This window comes from Vespula vulgaris, chromosome 11 (genome assembly GCF_905475345.1).
Source record: "Vespula vulgaris chromosome 11, iyVesVulg1.1, whole genome shotgun sequence".
NCBI lineage: Eukaryota > Metazoa > Arthropoda > Insecta > Hymenoptera > Vespidae > Vespula > Vespula vulgaris.
The window spans coordinates 4,047,164-4,067,270 of NC_066596.1; the positions used below are offsets into that span (position 1 = coordinate 4,047,164).

Here is a 20,107-nt window from a genome sequence, read left to right on the forward strand (position 1 = left end):
GAGAGTAAAAAGAATGTAACAAAAAAGTGAATTGAACTTTTGGAAAAAGGCACACACCTGAATGATTTATATTCAAAGAAAGAAAAAAGGCGTAAACATTATTCCGAAATCGAAATAACAAACTATGAAAATATTTGGATTTTGAAATAGTAACACAATAAAAAGCAACCAAAAGATAAAGCGCCATAATAACCGACTAAAATTTTCTGAACAACGTTCATTAAATAACCGAGAGATAAATAAAGTTTTTAGCAGTTTAATACGTTTTTCGATCTGTCGAATGGTGTAGGGTGAGATAAAAGAGCTTTTTCTAATCTTTCGAATATTATACAATAGGTTCTTTTTACGAATAAAATCGAAGAAGTCCCAAATTGTAGATACTCAATTTTTGATGTACAGTCAATGTTACCTCGACAGGAAGTCGATGGAGATGAGTGTCATGAAAAATACTTGTCTCAAAGTACTTTGATCCGACAAGAGTACTTGGCGTTTACGTCGTTCGTTAAGAACTTTATAAAATCGAGAAAGAAGAGAAGAGAAGGGGAGACTTTCTTCCTTCCTATCAATGAAATTTAAGTTTTCGATCTTCGTTTTATCTCTCCTCCTCTCCTTTCACGATACGACGAAACGACCAAACCTACGTGAAATTTTCGAAGATATAAACCGACAGGGTGGATAGTAGAAAGCGGCAAGGCGAGTCTCGAAACTCGCCGAAACTCGAGCTACCCTTAGGAGTCCCTTGACATTTTGCCAAGCACCCCCATTGAATCACCATATAAACGACTCTAGGCCCTGTGAGTTCAACCCCTGATCCGCCCTAACCTCAAATATACGTTTCATTTTAGTACGTTCGCTGTCCCGAGCGAGATCATAGGCGCCGACATTTTGGACTTTCGGCTGCTTCTCCTTTCTCAGATTATACGAAATATTTTACGCGCGCGAGCGCATGTGTGTGGGTATATATATATATATATATATATATATGTATTTATTTTATATACACATACATAAATATACGTGAGAAGGAAAGTTTTTCTTATAAACGAGATAAACGTGAACCATGTGCGATTGACCGTGTCGTAAAAGGTACGATATTTTTCTCTCAACGATGCGTTCGACGATAGGCGGACAAGCATCTTGAAATTTTACGAGCGAGATGCACTTTCCATACCGGATACCTCTAAGAAAACGTAAAGATCACAGACGCAAACGTGGCTTGCAAATAAATTTACTACGACCCATGCTGTAAATTATAAAAGCGAAAAGAATAACCGAGTGGATATTCATTAAGCCGTAAATTGGAAATACGTGCGATCGACTACACACGAATATAGCTAAATGATCATAAAAATGAGTATTTTTATATCAAAGAATTCCTTTCTTTTCTCTTTATCTCTTTCGTTGTATCCTATGAAGCATACGAAGAAAAAAAGAATGAAAGAAAAAACCAAGCAGACTTCCTCTACAAAGTAATTATTTTCCATACATCGTGAGTTTCTATCCTCACTTTTTTCTTTCTTTTTAAAAAATGAAAAGCAGAGAGAGAGAGAGAGAGAGAGAGAGAGAGAGAGAGAGAGAGAGAGAGAGAGAGAGAGAGAGAGAAAGAGTAGGAAAATCGAGACTTCGACGTCAATGAGAGAACGAAGCTTCGCATTCCCATTGCTCCCATTGCTGCCAGGGGTGCCTGCGGGATTTCGCGTCGACGTCGTTCGTTCGTTCGTTCGTTCGTAAGATGCTTTGGAATTTCCATATTAATTCGTTAGATCGCGGAACGTGAGGTGAATCCACGATTTAATAACGGTTTGTTCGGGCTCGCTCGAGGATCCCGTCTTTTTAGTCAATCTCTCTCTCTCTCTCTCTCTCTCTTTCTTTTTTAAATGAAGAGAAAATGGAAAAGAAGAGAATATCGAGAAAGAGTGCAAAAATATAAATACATATATTACAGATGATATTTCTGTATTTTATTAGAAAATGAATTCGAAAGGAAAAATGGTATTAATAATTAAGCGATACAAAATTTTCAGAAAGATTCACGAATTATCGCGTTTCTACTGTCGTAGAATGAATAGAAAATAAAATAATATAACAAAATGAAAGAAAAAGATTATCAAAGACGAGACAATAGGATTTTTGTCAATTCTACTTCGAATCGGTGAGCTCGTTAATCCTAACTTCTCCTTCCCTCTTTGGTGTCAAACGATTTAACCGGACTTTGGTGGAGCTAGCTCGTGTCAGTGATTCCCTCTCCTCCCTCAATATTTTCCGCCATTGGGGCCAAGCTAGTTGTCGAATAAATTTCCGGAGGTAAATAGTAAAATGAAATCTGCACTGCCACTCGGCCGCCGTGAAAACACGGCCCCTCATTAATTCCGACCGCCGCTATAAAAGCCCGGAACAGCGAAACACACCGAATCGTTCGTTCTCAATCCCCTCCCCCACCACAACCGCCGGTACCACCACTACCACCACCATCTCCTCTTCCGAACCTCTCAACCCACGTCTCTCTCTCTTGTTCCCCTTTACTATCCTCTCACTCTTTTTCTCTCTCTCTCTCTCCCTCACCCTCACCCCCCCCTCTCTCTCTCTCTCAGCTCCGCCATGTACACCGCATGCTGAGAACCAAAGCACCACCCTACGCTCCGTATAAAAGCTGCGTATTCAATTACCCGCCATCGACCGGTCGAATAACGAATGTGCACGCCATGGAAATATTCCCGTCTGCTTTTACCTATGCACCCTCGTCGGTACACGTCTGTACTCCACCATCCTACCTCCTTTCTATATGTGTGTATATGTGCAAAGAGTTTAGAGGTGACTGCCTGTAGAGTCACGTATATACGTATATGTGATATGAGAGAGAGAGAGAGAGGGGGTAGAACAAGAGACTACCGAAAAAAGGGGTAGGAGAGAGAGAAAGAGAGACAGAGGATAGTAGTTCGATCGATCGATCGGGCACCCTCGCCCAAAAGAATTATTCTCGGCTGCTCCCACTGTGTTACTTTTTTCTTCTTCTCTTTTTCGGAATTGGCATAGCTGAGGCACACGACCATGAGCTGCCATACTCAATGGCGCGCGAGCTGGAAATAAGCTTCGGATTAAAGCTCGATTTGCATGTGCCGTGTTAATTGTGGACCGACGCGCTGCTACTTCTCTACGGGAGGTCTATCTCCTCCTCCTTTTAGTAAACCACCCTGAACAACGTACAATTCCGTCTCTGTTCGTTACACATAGAAGGGATGTTTCAGTGAACTCGCGTGTTTCCAGCAGCACTCTCACTGCTGAGAACCCGAGAGTCGGTGAAAACGATTCGACGTTCGTCCCTGTGTTTGTGAGTATCACTGACACATGCCTCACCATCTCGTGAGTAAACTCGAGGAAGGAGGGTGAGAAAATCGCTAAAGGGTTTCTTCCACCTCCGGCACAGTTGGTACCGTTCCAGAGGGAACAACGTCGATATACCTGTTGGAGGCGTGTGTACTCGAGCACTGTTTGCCAGATACCTGCAGCAAGTCGACCACTTCGCCACCGTCCTATTCCCCACTACTCTTCTCTCTGTATCCTCTCTCTTTCTCTTGCTGTCTCGTGCTTCAAGAGTATCAGGGAAAATAGGAGTGCTTCGCGCGCTTGTCACCACTGTGATTTATCGTGCATAGACGTTATGGACAACGAGAGCTTTAGTGATTTATTAGGGTCGACTGGTACACCACCGAGACCTGCTCTTCTATCTCTATCTCTCTCGCGTTTTCTTTCCGGTTCTGAGAGCCAGACATCAACGATTGAACCTCACTATTCTACAAACATTTGTGGAGACGGAGAGGAACGAAAGAAGATGGCTAATGCGAATAGATCCTTTTTTAAAACGCCTACCGTTCTTCTTATGATTTGTCTATGGTCTGTGATCCTTAAAATTGTCTAAAAATGTTCGTTTTACTTTTCTATAGTAATTCACGAACGAACGAAAGTAAACAGGTTAAATACACTGGTAAAATTGAACAAAAAACTTGATTTTCTTTTTTCTCTAAAGCTTTGGATTTTTTCTTATCTAAAGCTTTGGAAAAGAAAACAAAAGAAAAAATGAAAAAGGAAATACATATTTTTTCCAACAAACACCTGTCACGCCCACGTTGTCGATACTGGATAATACGAAGGATGAGTATATTCAATACGTCAGAAAAATTCGAGATAAAGGGGAATATCGGATGGTTCTGGTTAACGATTTTTACCTGGAGCTAACAATGAGCTAACATCAGTTCTGATATCCACTATGTTTCAAGTTACAAAAATTTGATTCTATTTTAACTCTAACTTTTTAATATATATATATGTATATATATAATAATAATAACCAAAAAAGGAAGAACTTTTATATTCATTTTAAAATGACCTCAAATTAATTTAATGAGAGTGGCTGCATCCGAAGAAAAAGAAATAAAAGTAAAACAAAGACAAAGACAAAAACAAAAACGATTCATGGATCATTGAGAAGAAAGCGGAAGTTTTATCCCATAGTTTCAATAACATTCACGTCACAAACGTGTATCGTCTCCTCTCTCCTTTTCCCACCTATCTTTCGTTGACTGAGGGATCGTCAGACGGGACGAAAAGCTGCGGACAGAGAAAAATCGAGCGACAGACGTGCAAAAAAGAAGGGAGAAAAAGAGAGAGAGAGAGGGAAGAGTTTAATTTCTCGCGTCCTCGCTCCTCTTCGCTTCTGCTTGAATTTTCATTCCATTTCGCGCGACCACCCAGCCGTTATTTCATTTCGTCCTGTGCTTCGTGCTCGTTCGAGCACATCCCTACTCCCATGGTCCACCCTTCGTGCTCTTTTTATTCTATTTAACGCGAAAAAGGACTTGTTTCAAAGGATCGTTTCGTCTCTCTTTCTCTTTCTCTCTTTCTTTTTAGTAGTCCTTCTACCTGACGGACTCAGACATTTCCGCAGCAGCAATTATAACCGTTTAACACGGACGAATGCGAAGCGTGTCGAAGAGAGAACAGAATGAGTTCCTCGCGTGTATAAAACGATATATATGAGATATATACCAAATGCCATTTACTATCATGCTAACGTGTATGCGCAGCATCCAAACTGTTCTATCCGTAAATGTAAAATCGATAATTTGAAAGGCAGCACTTTGACCCACTCGATAAAGTTTCGCTGATAATTTTTCAGAGAAACGGAGAGAACACTGGACTATTCAAAAAAGAAGAAAAGAAAAAAAAAGATAGTCTCTTTGCCAATGGAAAACTCTGCGGTTTAAAATGGATAATAAGAGTTCTCTCAATGTCGAATGGTAAGAATTTAATCGATAAAACATATTCGATTAATGAAAGTAAACAATTCGAAATATGCTAATGAATTGGTAAATAATACAGACGCAATTCATTGTCTTCATATATACATGATGATTAATTTCTTTAATTACATTTGCCTTATTAACCATTGAAAAGGCGAATTAACTTGTACAATAAATTTTTTCTATGTCTATAATTAGTATTCGCAGGCACGCTTACAATAATGTTTACTGATAACACCGCAATTCAAATCATTCATTATACTAAGTAATAACAAATTGTTTGTAATTTCCTAGACAAAAAAGTAAAAAATGGAAAAGAAAAGAAAAAAATTAACCTGTTCAAGCAACCCTTCCTAGTACAATTTTTACCCCCTGAACACGATCACAAATTCTTTTTATCTCTCTCCGGACGATCATCAAACTGAAACGATCACCCAGTCCAACCCGAAAATCCGATTAACCTTACGCGATCGTATTCGACATCGTGCCATATGCTTGCTCGGGCTACCAACTTGAACAGTCAAACGCGTTTCACGCACACCTTCGAATGAGTCTGTCGGTCACGGAACGTGGCCTCTCGTTGCTGGTAGTAATTTCCAGCAACACGTGGTATCTTCCACGAGAAGTCCACCAACTCCCCATTTTGCACCGAAATTCAGCCAACATTGGCCTGTTCGAGCATCGTCGTCAACCCACCTCAATCCCCCTCCTTTCCCTCTCAAACACGACACGCACTCTCTTTCCTGATCGACCAACATGTACAGAATGTGTTCTGTGACTATGTGCACGTATATACACGTACATGCGAGTATGTATTAAAGGGGTCGAAATCTAGAATGCATGAGCGGGTTGATTGTGATCCCTCCACAGCTTTCCATCCAATGCTTTCTACCTCTCTCGCAAGCATACATACATACGCACACACACACATACACGTATCGTTTGCGAGCATTACGCGCGTGCGTGTTCGTGCACGTGCTAGCTCGTAAACGGAAGGCAATATGTGTATCAGTTAACCGCACGCGATATAGTCGTGGATTCTATGGCGATCGTATAATTCAAACATGCACACACGTACCTACGCTCGCCTGTATCTCTATTTATCTCTCTCTCTCTCTCTCTCTCTCTCTCTCTCTCTCTCTCTCTGCCTCTTTTGCTCGGGGGTCGAGGGTTCCCGGTGAACATATGTGCGGTCACGTATCGATACCTTCATGGCGGCTTCTCGTACCTACGTGAAACGTATGTTTGTACGTCTACAAGCGTACTTACGTGCTCACTCGTTTGATCGTTTTACAAGGCTGCGTTAATTCTACGTCGGAACTCTGGTGACGGTCAATCCATTACAAATGTACCGAACAATACGAATTTTATGCATTAAAACACGAGATATTCTATTTTACGTGAAAGAAAACAAAATAAAAACAAATGATATTGATGCTTGTTAACTTTTCAAATATTAATAAATATGTACAATTGTTATAAATAATTATTTGTTGAAAATCAATACGATGTATACTTTTTTCTCTTTTATTTTCGTGTTATTTTATTTTCAAGCAATTCTTTATGGTACGAAACTCAACCCTTACGATTCTACAAGCCGTGAAAAAGAAATTGAACATAAAGTTCGCTTCCAGTAGCTTGTCGTCTCGTTATTAGAACAAGTTGGGTTGGTTCGAGGTCAACGAGCTCTTCAAGCTCACGTATATATGTATATGTGCACATAGATTCGGAAAACGAGAGAGACGACACGTAAGGAGGAAGGTTATTGCCATGGCTTTACCACTGGATGGGCGGTCGAGTAAGTACTATGTTTTTCATGGTAGAAAAGCGAATCTACCGCTTGTTCCAAGTAATTGTTATGTTTCGATCTCCGTTCATCGAAGCGTATATGAAAAGCACCCTTCTTTTTGTTCAACGTTCTATCGACATTTTTTCTTCGAGATAATAAAATGGGTTCATCGATGCAAGAGAAACAAAAAAGAAATAAATAAATGATGCATTTTGAAATACTTTCAAAAGTGTACTTTCCTCAATACTATATGTAAAAAAAAGGAAAAGTTTCGTACGCTCGGCGAGTATAGAAAATAATTTCGCATGAAAACTTGCAAAGTAAAAAAGGTAACGAGAAAAAAAAACAGGAAAAAAAAAGAGAAAAAAGCAACATTGCGAAAAAGAATCTTTGCGACTTCATTATCAGAGGAGACATATTTTCACGCGACGTTATCCGAGTATTCTTGATTCTTGCGCGTGGAAAGAATTCCACCGGTTCGCAACTAACGGGAGGATAATTTCTTCCTTTCTTGCGAAAGTTCATCCCCCGTCCACCGTTCCTACTGCTTTTTACGACGCACAACCGGCGGAAGGAAGCGTTCGTTGATAAAGCTAACAGCGTCTGCTGATAAAGAAGGTGTTCGTTGTAAGAGTAGGAATGGACTGGGACGAGGAAAAAAAGAAAGAAAATAAAAAGAGAAAAAAGAGGAGGAGGGAGAGAGAGAGAGAGGATCGGGTGAAGAGTATAGAAGCAAACGACATTATTCCCTCTTTCTTTTCCTTGCACCTTTTTCTTTGGGTCGATCGTCTACTGAAAACACAGTGCGAGCAGGAAAGCTTCTCTCCACCGGTTGGTTTTGCCCTTTTCAAAGAACCCAAGCAGAAACCATTAGCAATTTTCCGTCGGACGAAGAGAGTAAGAAGAAGTTGAAAACCGGTTGGAACTTGGTTGACCGATTTAACGGGCGCTACTAAAGTGAGATCGTTGCTTTTATGGATACCTACGTCCACCCTAAGTAACTCAACCAAGTTACTCACACCCTTTTTCCTTCTTTCATCGCAGCACGCCGCTAAGATAAGGAAGAAGGAAGAAGCTCTTCGGTAAATCAACTCCAAGGACTCTTCCGGTCTTTGATAAAATTCTATCGCGTGTGTGCGGTGACGGTCACGCGAGGTAGCCCTTGATGTAGAAAAGTACACGTATAGTATAGTAATTACGTCAAATAATAAACTAAAATCGTTGAAGAAGTCAACGAAAATGTAGTTAAACACGCGAACGAACATTTCGAAATATATAGGAAGCGCAACGATTTGCATAGGTTCGGCCAAATTAACGAGAACTATCCTTCCATAGGCAGGAAGAGATTCGAGCATCCCTTTCTTGAAAGCGCATTAGTCGGTGCGATGGTCGGTACCCGTTTGACTCCCAACAAATGCACCGAGTAAACATACTCGGCGTTGGCTTCATTACGAAAGTTCGAGTTGTCGGTGGTGTGTGCGAGTTTAGCTGGTGAGCAGGCAGCTTGACGATGATAGTGCTAGCGTTAGTGCTAGTACTGCTGGATAGCAGTGTTTGTCCAAACGGCTCGGCCTCTTTCATTTCCGTCCACGGCAGAGCCGGAACCAACCCGAACCGACCCCTTTCCGGTAGGGCCATTCTGATCCGTTGTTGGGACCAACGGTAACGCACGGAAAGCAACCGGCTTCTCTCTTTTCCACCTCCACCATCAACACCACTCATCTACTTCAGCCACACTCTCGTTCTCTTTCAACTTCGCCACTAACATATCTTTCATCTCCTTCCAACTCCGCGCTCCGCGTACCAGCAGCACATTCAGCGCTCTTCCCTTTTCTCTCTCCTACGCTCGGTACACATACCAAAGGAGAAGGGTAGTCCAAGTGGGCTGAGTAGTTGCGAAACTAGTTGCCTGGCTTTAAACCCAACCATGTGCCGTTGCTCGTTCCCTCTTCCTTCCCACCTCCACAAATAGCTCCTCTTCTACTGCTGCTGCTGCTGCTGCTGCTGCTGCTGCTACCGTTAGCTTCAACGTAGGAGGGTTGAACCATCTCATTCCCGCGTAGGTCTGTAGGGGTTGCTCTGAAGAGGATTGAGAGGGCAATATGTTCGCCGAGAAGCCTCCAATTTCCTTCGTACGGCCCTCCTTCAACGACCGACTCTCCCTTCTCGATTTCGAACCTCGTTCCCCTTTTTCTTATACTTCTTTCCTATACCGAGCACTTCGAAACGAATATCGAAGTGTCAATGGTAAAGATCGATCGCAAACTCGCTTGTGGTAATATGCTTTTTTTTTCTCTCTCTTTCAGAAGGGGGCCAGCGGATTTGTTGAGAAACATTTTTTACAACAGTCGAGATTACAGAACTCGTTGGCATATTGATCAAACTAAAGTATGGACTTTTTCAAATCTTTCTGATATAACAGGGTAACGAAATTAAGTGGTAAACTTTTCTATTTTCGGGTAATTATTTTTCTCGTCGGAACGAACCAATTTCGTTACCGGAACGAACTTGAAGAGTGATTAGCAGCACGGAGCAAACTACCATTTCTATTCCTCTCCACCTCGTTCTAGGGTATCTAGACTAATCAAATATTTAGAACGACATAATGTCACCATCGCTAATTAATATTAATGAGTTGAAGTATCATCGGGGTCGAAAGGTGCCGCCAATCTTCTCCAAAACGCGAATTCATGGTCGAGAAGATAAGAGCCACTGAATTATATCGCACCTTCGTGAACTACTTTCGCGTAAGACGTTGAAGCTAACGTTAACTTTTGGAAATACGGAGGAGATTGTTTCATTCTAAAAAATATCGATCTTAAAATGCGTACATTACTTAAAAAAGAAAAATATCTCGGCGAACATTTTGTTATGTATAAAAACGTGACAAAGAATCTTCATCGAATTGAAAACTCGAAAGATCTTGCACATATATATATATGTATATTGAGATGGATATATTTGAAGTGATTTTAACGACGGTTGACACCAATTTACGCGTGTACGTACGAGGTAAGAAGTTTCGAGCGTGCTTGTGTCGTGTCAACCTTCCAGCTTATCGCGACACCGAGAGCTGCGGATGGTTGGTCGGTGAGTGTCGGGTGCTCGTGTTGGTGCTTGTGTTCGTTGCCGAAGGGTGAGAGAAAGAAATACGAGGCCGAGTGCCGTTCCTCCGTAAATGCCCGATAACAAAGGCGACTGGGAATGAAGGGTCGCGCGAGGTTAACTAGAAGGTAAGCAATCGATATCCTCCTCCTCGTCCTCGAACTCAGTCCCTTGCGATAAGAACCATCCTTGATTCGACCTTGTCTTTCTTGTCAGTGAGTTTACAAGGTGCCGCTGAGACAGAAATTTATTGCAATTCGTTCGATTTTATGTTATATATCTATAGTTTTTTTTCTCTCCTCCTTTCTCTTTTTCTGTCTCTCGAAGTTGCGAGTAAACGCACGATGAACTTTAAGGAAAGAAAAGATTAGGTATCGTTGTGAAATCTTGCTTTTGAGATTTTCAAGAGACAACCAAGAGGAAACTTTACTTGCGAGCAAAATAGTTCGTACGACTCGCGTCTCTTTTAAGCCGAGAAAAGCACTGTCGTCTCGGCTTTAAACTTTTGAAAAAGTCCTCAAACCAAAAGTAGTCCGACTTTTTGAAGGAATGTTCTTTTTCTTTCTCTCTCGCTATTATAGCGTTTCTCTCAGAGACGGCGCGACGATAAACGAAGAAATGAAATCATATTCAAGCGATATATACCTATACATTGAAAGTAGAAAGCGAGGACAAAAAATTATTCGACTGTGAGAAAAGAACAAAGGAAAAAGAAAAAAAGGAAAGAAAAAAAAAGAAAAAAAAAAGAAAAGGAAAAGGCACGTACCGAAAAGCAAGAGGAAAGTAGAAAACTTTCTCTGGCCGTTGTCAGGACTTTAATACGCTCTAATAACGTCTGATCCTCGTGCTGGCGAAAGAGCAAGAGAGATGAATGAAGGAACAAGAATAAGCAAGAAGACTCCTTCACGTCGTTTTGCGAGATTAATCCACCCTCCCTCTCTTTTCTCTTTCTTCGGATCCCACGCAGCTTTCCTCGGTTCGTGAAGACAGATCGAGAAAAATTTCACCTTGTGTTCTTTCCCATTTTTCCCTTCCCCTGTCTAGTCCGAGGATCCTTTTACGTATTATCCTTCGCACCCTTCCACAGATACGTTCTACCACATTTCTAAAAGACATTTTTAATAAAGCCTGAGAGAGAAAGAGAGAGAGACAAAGACAGAGAGAAAAATCTTCGGCTTAGCTAGTAAAGAAGGTATCTACCCTGCCGACTTACGTCTCCTCCTACTCTCCTATCTTCGATCACCCTCTTTTTTCTCCTTCCTTCTCTCTTTCATCCCTACTTCTCTGGCTCACCGTACTTCCTTTCCCTATCGTTTTCTCGAAGAAAGACCGGTAGCTGTTCTTCCGACGGGGAAACGACGCGGATCGAGATTTAAAAGCCGCACCTTCTCTTGAAAGAGAAAGAAGAAGGAATCTGTTGGTTAAAGTTCGAGAAAGAGAGGTCCTTTAGCGATCCCTTTTCAAGCGGCAGAGATAGAGACGTCGTCCTCCTTAATCACTCGTCGCTCGGGAAACACATTTATCCGAAGGAAAAACCTTCCCTTAGCATGGGAAAGAAATCCCAGCGTTTATTCGCAGCTCCAATAGTCTCCTCTCTCTCTCTCTCTCTCTCTCTCTCTCTCTCTCTCTCTCTCTCTCTCTCGCTGTGATTCGTTAGAAAATTTAGAAGATTCCCATCTCGTACTTTTCTCCATCGAATTATAGTCAAAGAGACGAAGAAAGTGGCACTTTGAGTATTATCATTTTATCCGATTTATCGCGTAACTTTGCTCGTATCAAAGTTCACGTTTTCGTTGTTCGATCTCTCACGAAGTAACGTCACTTTTGAAAGCTTTCTTGGGATATCACCTTCGATACAACTTGTACCACGAACCGATCAAATTGAACTTCTTAAAAACTTTTCTTTTTTTTCCTCTTTTATTTTTTTTCCCTTCAAGCTCGATACTTTGCTTTCCACCAAGTATGTAAATTTACAATAGGAACGAAGAAGAAGAAGAAGAAGAAAAAGAAGAGAGGAAGTTCAAAAAAAAAAAGTAGCGAAGTACGAAAAAGGGGTATGTAACGATGACAATCGGATCGGCGATCGGCGAGCTGGAATAATCGCGGTCGATGTGCGCCTAGCAATCGGCAGCCTCGTTACCGGGCTCTGGGTCGTTAATTAACCGCGATTACGGGGGCGACGGTGCGTGCGAGAGAGCACATCCCTCATCCATTCCCTCCAACCCTCCCTTCGGCTCTCATCTCGCGCTCGGTGTACTACAAGCTTGCCGCTGGAATAATCGCTCTGCCATGAAATCATTACGACTGTGTGCTTACCACTGATCATCTTTTTTTTTCTCGATTCGTTCTCTTTCTATTTTTTTCTCTCTCTCGCTTTTCTATTCCTTTTTCTTTTTCTCTCTTTCTCTCTCTCTTTTTTTCTCTAACAGCCGAGCTTCCTCTTCCACTCTCGTGATTTTACACGAAAGAAAACGTTGTCTCGCGAGCACGAAGACTTTTTTCATTTTCTTCTTCTTTTTCTCTCTTCCTTTTTGTTTTTTCTTTTCTTCCTTTCTTTCTTTTTTTTTTTTTTTTTAATCGTTGTTCCAACGAGAAAATTATTTTCTTGCTTTAATGACGTTTGAAACGAAGCTCGACGTATATCCTTCGACGAATATTTACAAATCAAATCGCAATTTCGAAGGATATTTCTTTTTTTCCTGATTCCGTATTCATTCATGCAAACCAATACGAAGCTGCGTAAACGGTTCTGAAAAAATGTACTTTTCTTTTTGCTACGCGATGCTCCGCAGATAGTTCAGTTCTTTCATATTTCATCGTAGCTCTTTACATATCCCTAGTAATTTATACAAACGATTCTGCTATGGAGAGAAAAACGTGTGACGATAACGTCATGTTTTCGTATGCAACGAGATATCGTTTCAAAACGTTCGGTATATATTTTTCTTTTTTTTCAAATTTTTTCTTCTTTTTTTTACTTACAAAGATGAATTACGAAAGATATATGATAACTTACGATTTATGGCTATGCATTTTCTATATCTTATCGCTCGTCAAATTTACGTACCTGAAACAGAAAAAAAGAAGAAATATCGTCAGTTTTGACTCTCTTAATTACAAGATCGTAGCATATCTTGAAAAAGTAATAATTAGCGTAATAAAAAGCGTAATTTCGAAAAGTCTCGCATAGTTTCAAAGAGAAGTTTACACAGGCAAACAGACGCGAGAAGGCGTCAATTAAGGTTTACAATAGTTATTAGAGTGCACGCTTTTAATCAAAGATCCGCGAATCGTATGTTACATCCGCACTTTTGTGCTCGTTTGAAGTCAGTATCCAGGCTGTAAAATGCGAAGAGACGTGACGCGTTGCAATACGTCGGAGCAACGACGAGCGAATATAAACGGGACGTTCAAACAATCGAGCTATACCGATAGAAACCAAAGCCACAATTTGCTCATCCGGAACTGGCATATTAATTTGATAGGAGAGAGGGGAGAACTGAAACAGTGGAGAACGTGCCACGTAGTTTCAGCAGTGTCGAATATAGAACTCGATCGCGTTTCGAATATCGAATCTGAGCTAAGTTCATATTATTTCAAATTACACTGAAATATTGTCAAGTATTTTCTTTTCTTCTTCTTCTTCTTTTTTTTTTACACATAAACGGATCGTAATAAAACAAGAAATTTACTCGAAGGAATATGAAGAACAAATTTCACCACCACCCGACCTGACAAGATAAAAAAGAAAAGAAAAGAAATACATACGGTCACTTTTGCAACATTTTCAATATCAAATGCAAAGTCAAATTAGTGGTCGTCCATTCGAGCGGGCCATGTTTAAAAAGAAAGTATCAGCAGAGCTTGAATGGACTAGCAGCAGAGATCGTGTATGCGTCTGCGACGCATTCGGCGGGAATTCTAAACGTAACATATTCCGAGTTAACTGGTGTCATCGAGCATTTAACCTTTGATCAATGAAACCTCGGAATTCTCAAATGAAAAATTCTACGTAGGTGCTCTGCTGGCTCTCATATACTCACTTAGAACGTAAGCGACGCGTCAAACAATAATTCTCATCGGTATATAAATTGTAATAATTTTTACGATCAAGTCGGTACTTTTCCACGAATTTCTCCATGTTATTTGTCTCTCTTTGTCTGTAAAAAAGTACCTTTATGATCTCTAAAATCGTGAAAGCTTTCGAAAAAGAACTTTAATTTCACTCGTCGTCTAGCGTTAACATTCATAGCATCTCTGTAACCCAATGTTCACAAAGAGCCACCAAAACAAAAATAGAGAGATTTATCGGCCTCTCGATTACTCTTATTCTCTTTCTCTCTTATTTATCTATCTATCTTTTTCCCTTTTTTAACAGATCTCAAAGGTATGACCGAGATACGTTACCCACAAAATTGAAGGAATAAAAAAGGAAACGCGATAGTTCGCTTCATTTCGATTCTAAAGTAAAGTCACGCTTTATGTGTCTTTCTCTCTCTTCTCTCTCTCTCTCTCTCTCTCTCTCTCCTCCGTTCTCGAGATGGTGCAGTGGATAGACGAGAGTAATTCGAGGTCAAAGCGGATCGCGCTCCGTTTGACCTCCCAGTCGACGTGTAAAACCCGTGGAATTGTGAACGGTCGACAAATTTTTGCCGATAAAAAGTTATAAACGAGCAGAGTCCGCCCAATGAAGTCGAGTATTTCTCGAAAGCATCTCCTCCTCTTTCTCTCTCTATTCATTTCTAAAACAAGAGTAAAATGATGCTGGAAGCTGGCTCGAACATCGGATTCTCACGTAGGCGAATACCGAAGGAAATATGCGCGAAATCCCGGAGACGCTTGGAGTAATGAGATCTTAATGAGAGGGAGCCAGGGATGATCGATAGTTCGTTTATTCCTGGCACGACGTAAATTCGTCTTCTTTTTTACGTTCATTCGTCGTACGCGCTTGTTAGTACATTCTGGTGCAAACGAACTGGACGTTTGCATTTTAACGCGATTTCGATCGAATATTCCCAAATCTTTTTTCTCTCCTCCTCTTTTTTCTTTTTTTTTCCTTTCTCTTTTTTTTATTATTTCATTAAATAACTCGTTTATTCGCTCGTTTGCTTAACCGTCGAAAGTTTATTTGTTCTCCGCAAGCTCGACAAAAATGTCAATTGAAAAAATCACTGATTTTTATCTCTCCCGACAGACAAACCAATTGTAGTATCGGATTATTTCCAGTGAAGTCTATTACCTCGATAGTTGCTTTTTATTTGATAAAAGCGAGAAAGAAAAATGTTTGTGTATGCGAGTGTAAGAGAAAGAAAGAGAAAGAGAGAGAAGAGATAGAGTAGAAACGAAGACGAAGAATCGTCTCGTAGCGTAATTTATCTCGCGAGAATAAGCCATGGACGAAGAAGAGAGTAGAGAAGACTGCGAGAAGCAGAGTAAAAACGCGCTGCATCGTTCTCTTAAAAAAAAAAAAAAAAGAAGAAAAAAAGAAAAGGGGAGAGGAAAAGGGAGAAAAAAGCAAGAAAAAAAGAAAAGAACAGAAAAAAGGAGAAGAGAATAAAAGTGAGTGGGGGAGAGAGAGAGAGAGAGAAAGGGGTTGGGAGAAAGAGAAGGATAGGATATATACGATTTGTGACTGCCGACATAGACGATGCTTTAAACAATATATCATCCCACCGCTCTAATTTCCACGCCACTTTAGACAGACAAGTTGGCTGCTCTTTCGCCACGAGAGATTTCGTGCAGGTCATAACTGGATTACGTGGAGCACGTTGGGGCTCTTTCTACACCATCTCATCTCTTTTTCTTTCATACAGGCACAGGACTCCCTAACTTGTCTTCTCTCTCTTGCTCATGACATCCCTTTCGTCGAACAGTCCAGCAAGCTATCTCTCTTTCCCTTTTTCTTTCTGCGATGCTTGTCGGTAGTCGACGAAGCATCGACATTCCGGGTATCGATAATCGAGTTTGCGCAGGACGACATCGCCGTATTGCCAGCCCACTACATTCTCGCCGGCGCTTTGTCGCGAGTAATTGATTTATATACTACGCCTTTGATACGTCCCGCCGGTTTCAACGTCGATATCGACAAGGAGAGACAGAGACAGAGAGAGGGAGGGAGAGAGGGGAGAAGAAAAACGCATACCTACGCGTTAGAGATAAAAAAAGAGATGGGTGGTCTCGCTTGTTATACTTAACTTTCATTCGATATAACGATAATAATCGTTTTCGATGTAACCTTTTCTCTCTCTTTTTTTCTTGCCCTCGTCAGAGCACTCCTCGTCGACTAAATCTATCTACGTTCTTTTCATTAAAAGCGACTCGTATTAAAACGCCGGCGAAGATTATCAGACCAATCAGACAAAAGCTTCGAACGAAGTACTTTCAATTGTTCGAAATCTTTCGTTTCCCTTTAATTAATCTATAATCACAAAAATACTTGTTCTATTGATATTAAAAGAAGTCTCGACAGCGGCTTAAACCTTGTGGCCCGAATCAATTTAACGGATCCAAGCTGAAAGTCGCGGAGGCTTCTACGCAGGCACGCATTCATGCCAAGGAACTCCATCTCGCATATGTACATATATACACGAACGCATTAATGATGTTTACGAGTGAAGAGAGAGAGAGAGAGAGAGAGAGAGAGAGAGAGAGAGAGAGAGAGAGAGAGAGAGAGAGAGAGAGAGAGAGAGAGAGAGAGAGAGAGAGAGAGGAGGGGAAAGAGAGAGAAGGAGGGAGGGAGGGAGAGGGAGGGAAAGAGAGTTGGACTCACACAGACGAGCACGTGCGAGCGGCCAGGACGATTATGGGAGGGCTATGAGGCCAGGGAGCAAGTTTAACAGGCTGGTAAGCCGATGACTCGGAGTCATGACAACGCGTACAGTGGGGTCAACGAGTGGCAATTGGGGCCAACCGTGTCAAACGACGCCAATAAGCTGTTGGGAAACAAACGTAACTCAGCCCGTTGTTTTCGCCGTCGAGCCATCGTTTTCTTGATCTTCGTTAGCCTCTCCTTCCTAGAAGGAAAAAGTGCCGACGAAGAGAGATAGAGAAGAGCGCTGAAATAAACAAGAGATTCTACAAGAAAGAACTATGGGATATCAATATGTACGAACGTATCTTAAACATCAAATTCGAAGGCAAACTCAACAAGAAATATTGAGATTCGAGATGAACATACTACTGAATATTATAATCTGTAGCAGCTGTTGAAAGGGGACGTAATTCTCTGACGTAGGCAAAAAAGAAAAAAGAAAAAAAAAAAGAAAAGGGAGTCGAGAATAAAACGGATGACGTGTCTTGTCCCAAAATACCTATTGAAAAAAATAATATTAACATTAAATCGTTAATCTCTTAACGTGTACCCATAGGTAGAAAAGTGTTGTTCGATCAAGGTGTTTTAAAACTCTTGAATGGCTTGGGATCGTAGAACAGGAAGCCTTTGAACGTACAAAGCGACTTCCGGTTCCGTCCGGACAACAAGTCGCACGATGTTCCGTTCTCGGATGGAGGGTAGGACGAAATCGATACGGGACACAGGGTACGTGGCAAAATAAACGTCTGTCGGCGGTCCGTATGGAATAACGAAAATTCTCTCACCGTACGAGAAGGCAGTCTGGAATTACATTACCATTTTTTCTATTCCGTGATCCGTAATATAATAAATCAAATTTGAAGTTCGTCGCTTCTGGATATTCTTTTTCTTTTCCTCCTTTTTTTTTTTATTTTTATATCCTATCCAAAGAAAAACGAAGTGTTCTAAAAGAAACTATTAAATTGTTCTGAACTACTTTTGACTCGCCCAGTCAACGAGAGCATCCTCGATAAAAACGCCCTCACCGTTAAAACTTCACGAAAATATTGAACTTCGAAAGAGAAGAGATTGGAGTTGACTAAAAAATGAAGAAAAAAGAGAAAAGAAAAGGAAGAAAGAAAGAAGAGGAAGATAAAAACGATCGAACGATATTAATTTACCAAAGTAATTACCTTCACTACTTTACTTTTCCACCAGACTCATTTGTCACGGACAGTCCATTCGAACGATTCGCTCAAGCATCGAGAAGGAACCCTCTCGAAGCAGCCCTATTCCTATTTATTATTCCCTTCGCTCGTCCGTCCGGTGGTCGCACTTCGATCCGTTAGAAACGAGAAGGCAGAACGACAACGACGTCGAGGGAAAACCTTTCGACGTCGATTGCTTCCCTCTTGGGCCGCGAAAACGAACGAAGAATTCGTGCCATGAATGTCTAATATCGTTCACGTAGAGACACGAGACACCTTTTTAACGTTTCAAGGAAAGTTATCGATCTTGTTTCTTTTTTTAGCTAACGTTAAATGATATTTTTTTTTATCATCAAAGAACTCAATGTATATTCCATGTAAAATATACTCAAGAGACCGTAGCCGAGCTAGCTAGAAACGAGCAATTAGTGCAATCCCATGGCAAGTAGTTAAGATCGCGATGGAAGTTTGTCGATATATATATATATATATATATATATATATATATATATATATATATATAAACGAGAGCGATTAGTGGAAGTTGAGAGAAAGAGAAGTTAATTAGCACGCTAAACATGGAAAAGGAAGATGTATGCACTTGACTCGAAGCTGGCAACTTGTTGACGACTTCAAGCATTGGTCAATAAGTCTACAAGTAGTTTGATTTTCCATAGACTTGGCCAATCTACCGATAAGAAGTTTCCAGGAATATCGTGTAAATCCGATTGAGGGATTGAGGGATATCGTAAGAATGGTGCAAACGAAAACTTCGTTTATATCAATTCTAAAATAAAAAAAGATTTTCCTCGTAGGAAACAAAATCAAGTGTATATGTTTTCTTTTTTATTTCATTTTGGCCTTAATGCAGTTCGCGTACGTTGCGCGAGGAAAAAAGTAATCTTCCGTCGTTGTAAATCTCCTAGGTGGAATACTAAAAGGCACACGTAAGATTATAACGAAGCGACGAGTATAGAAAAAGCAACGATGTTCCTCTTGTAAGCTTCGACGTGACGAAAATACTATTTTCAAATGTAAATTTATTCCCTCGGATAGGGAAATGAAAATCATTCTAGTCTGGTACTCTCTTCGATCGATCTTTCGTTCGCTTGTTTTCACACAATTATCTCGAGTTGAAAAAAGAAAAAAAAAGAAAAAAGAAAAACGGGAAAAAATTCCAAAGAACGGAGAAAGGAAATTGTTATCCTCCTTAACTGATTGTACTTTTTGAAAATTCTCCAAGTAAAACTACTCGATGAATTCGCTTCCCCAACGAGAGATCAATTCCACGTCAAAGAGAAAACAAAACGAAAGTTTCATCCTAGATAAAACGATCCTGCACGATCGAACTTCAATCAGGAAGAAAACGAAGAGACTCGGTTCGAGGCAAAGTGAAAAAAAAACAAAAAAGGAAAAGAAAAAAGATTTTCTCGTTAAGCGATCGACAGAGAGAGAGAGAGAGAGAGAGAAGAAAAGAGAGGGGTGTGTTCTCTCGCGCGTGTCCCAGCGTTTATATCACTCCCTCCCTCTACTTTCGACGACGATGACGGTGTAGAAGGGTTATTAATTTCGATGGCAAGCCTCGGTGTAATCGATCGGGTCGAACGTTATACTGGAACTCGCTCGTTAAAATAATCGCGGACACGCGCGTATGCTGTCCTAGGGTTATCGACGTCAAAATTGTGTGGGAGGGTGAGAAGAGGATAGAAGAGAAGAGAACGGGGCTGATAGCGTGAGTTAACATACACGAGACCACGCATTATTATTAATTAATCCGTTTACGATTTATCGGCCGGAGCTTTTGTGTGGCAGCACGCGTTTTACTAGTCCATACCTAACAAGAACGAGAATTAGAAGTGAAAACGGTAGATAGGTGTTGCTTTGAGATCGATAATCCTGATCACGATCGTGCGAGCAT

The 20,107-nt window shown here is 40.8% G+C and overlaps 1 protein-coding gene and 1 long non-coding RNA gene across 4 annotated transcripts in view; both read right to left on the bottom strand.

Moving 5' to 3' along the window:
• The window catches only part of LOC127067570 (uncharacterized), a 72,425-nt gene that overhangs the window by 15,933 nt on the left and 36,385 nt on the right, over positions 1-20,107 (bottom strand). The window lies entirely within an intron of this gene.
• Positions 5,383-20,107, bottom strand: part of LOC127067580 (uncharacterized) — a 39,026-nt gene continuing 24,301 nt past the window's right edge. Inside the window, exon 2 of the long non-coding RNA XR_007782665.1 lies at positions 5,383-13,258. This is a non-coding gene — a long non-coding RNA (uncharacterized LOC127067580). The remainder of the gene's footprint in view (positions 13,259-20,107) is intronic.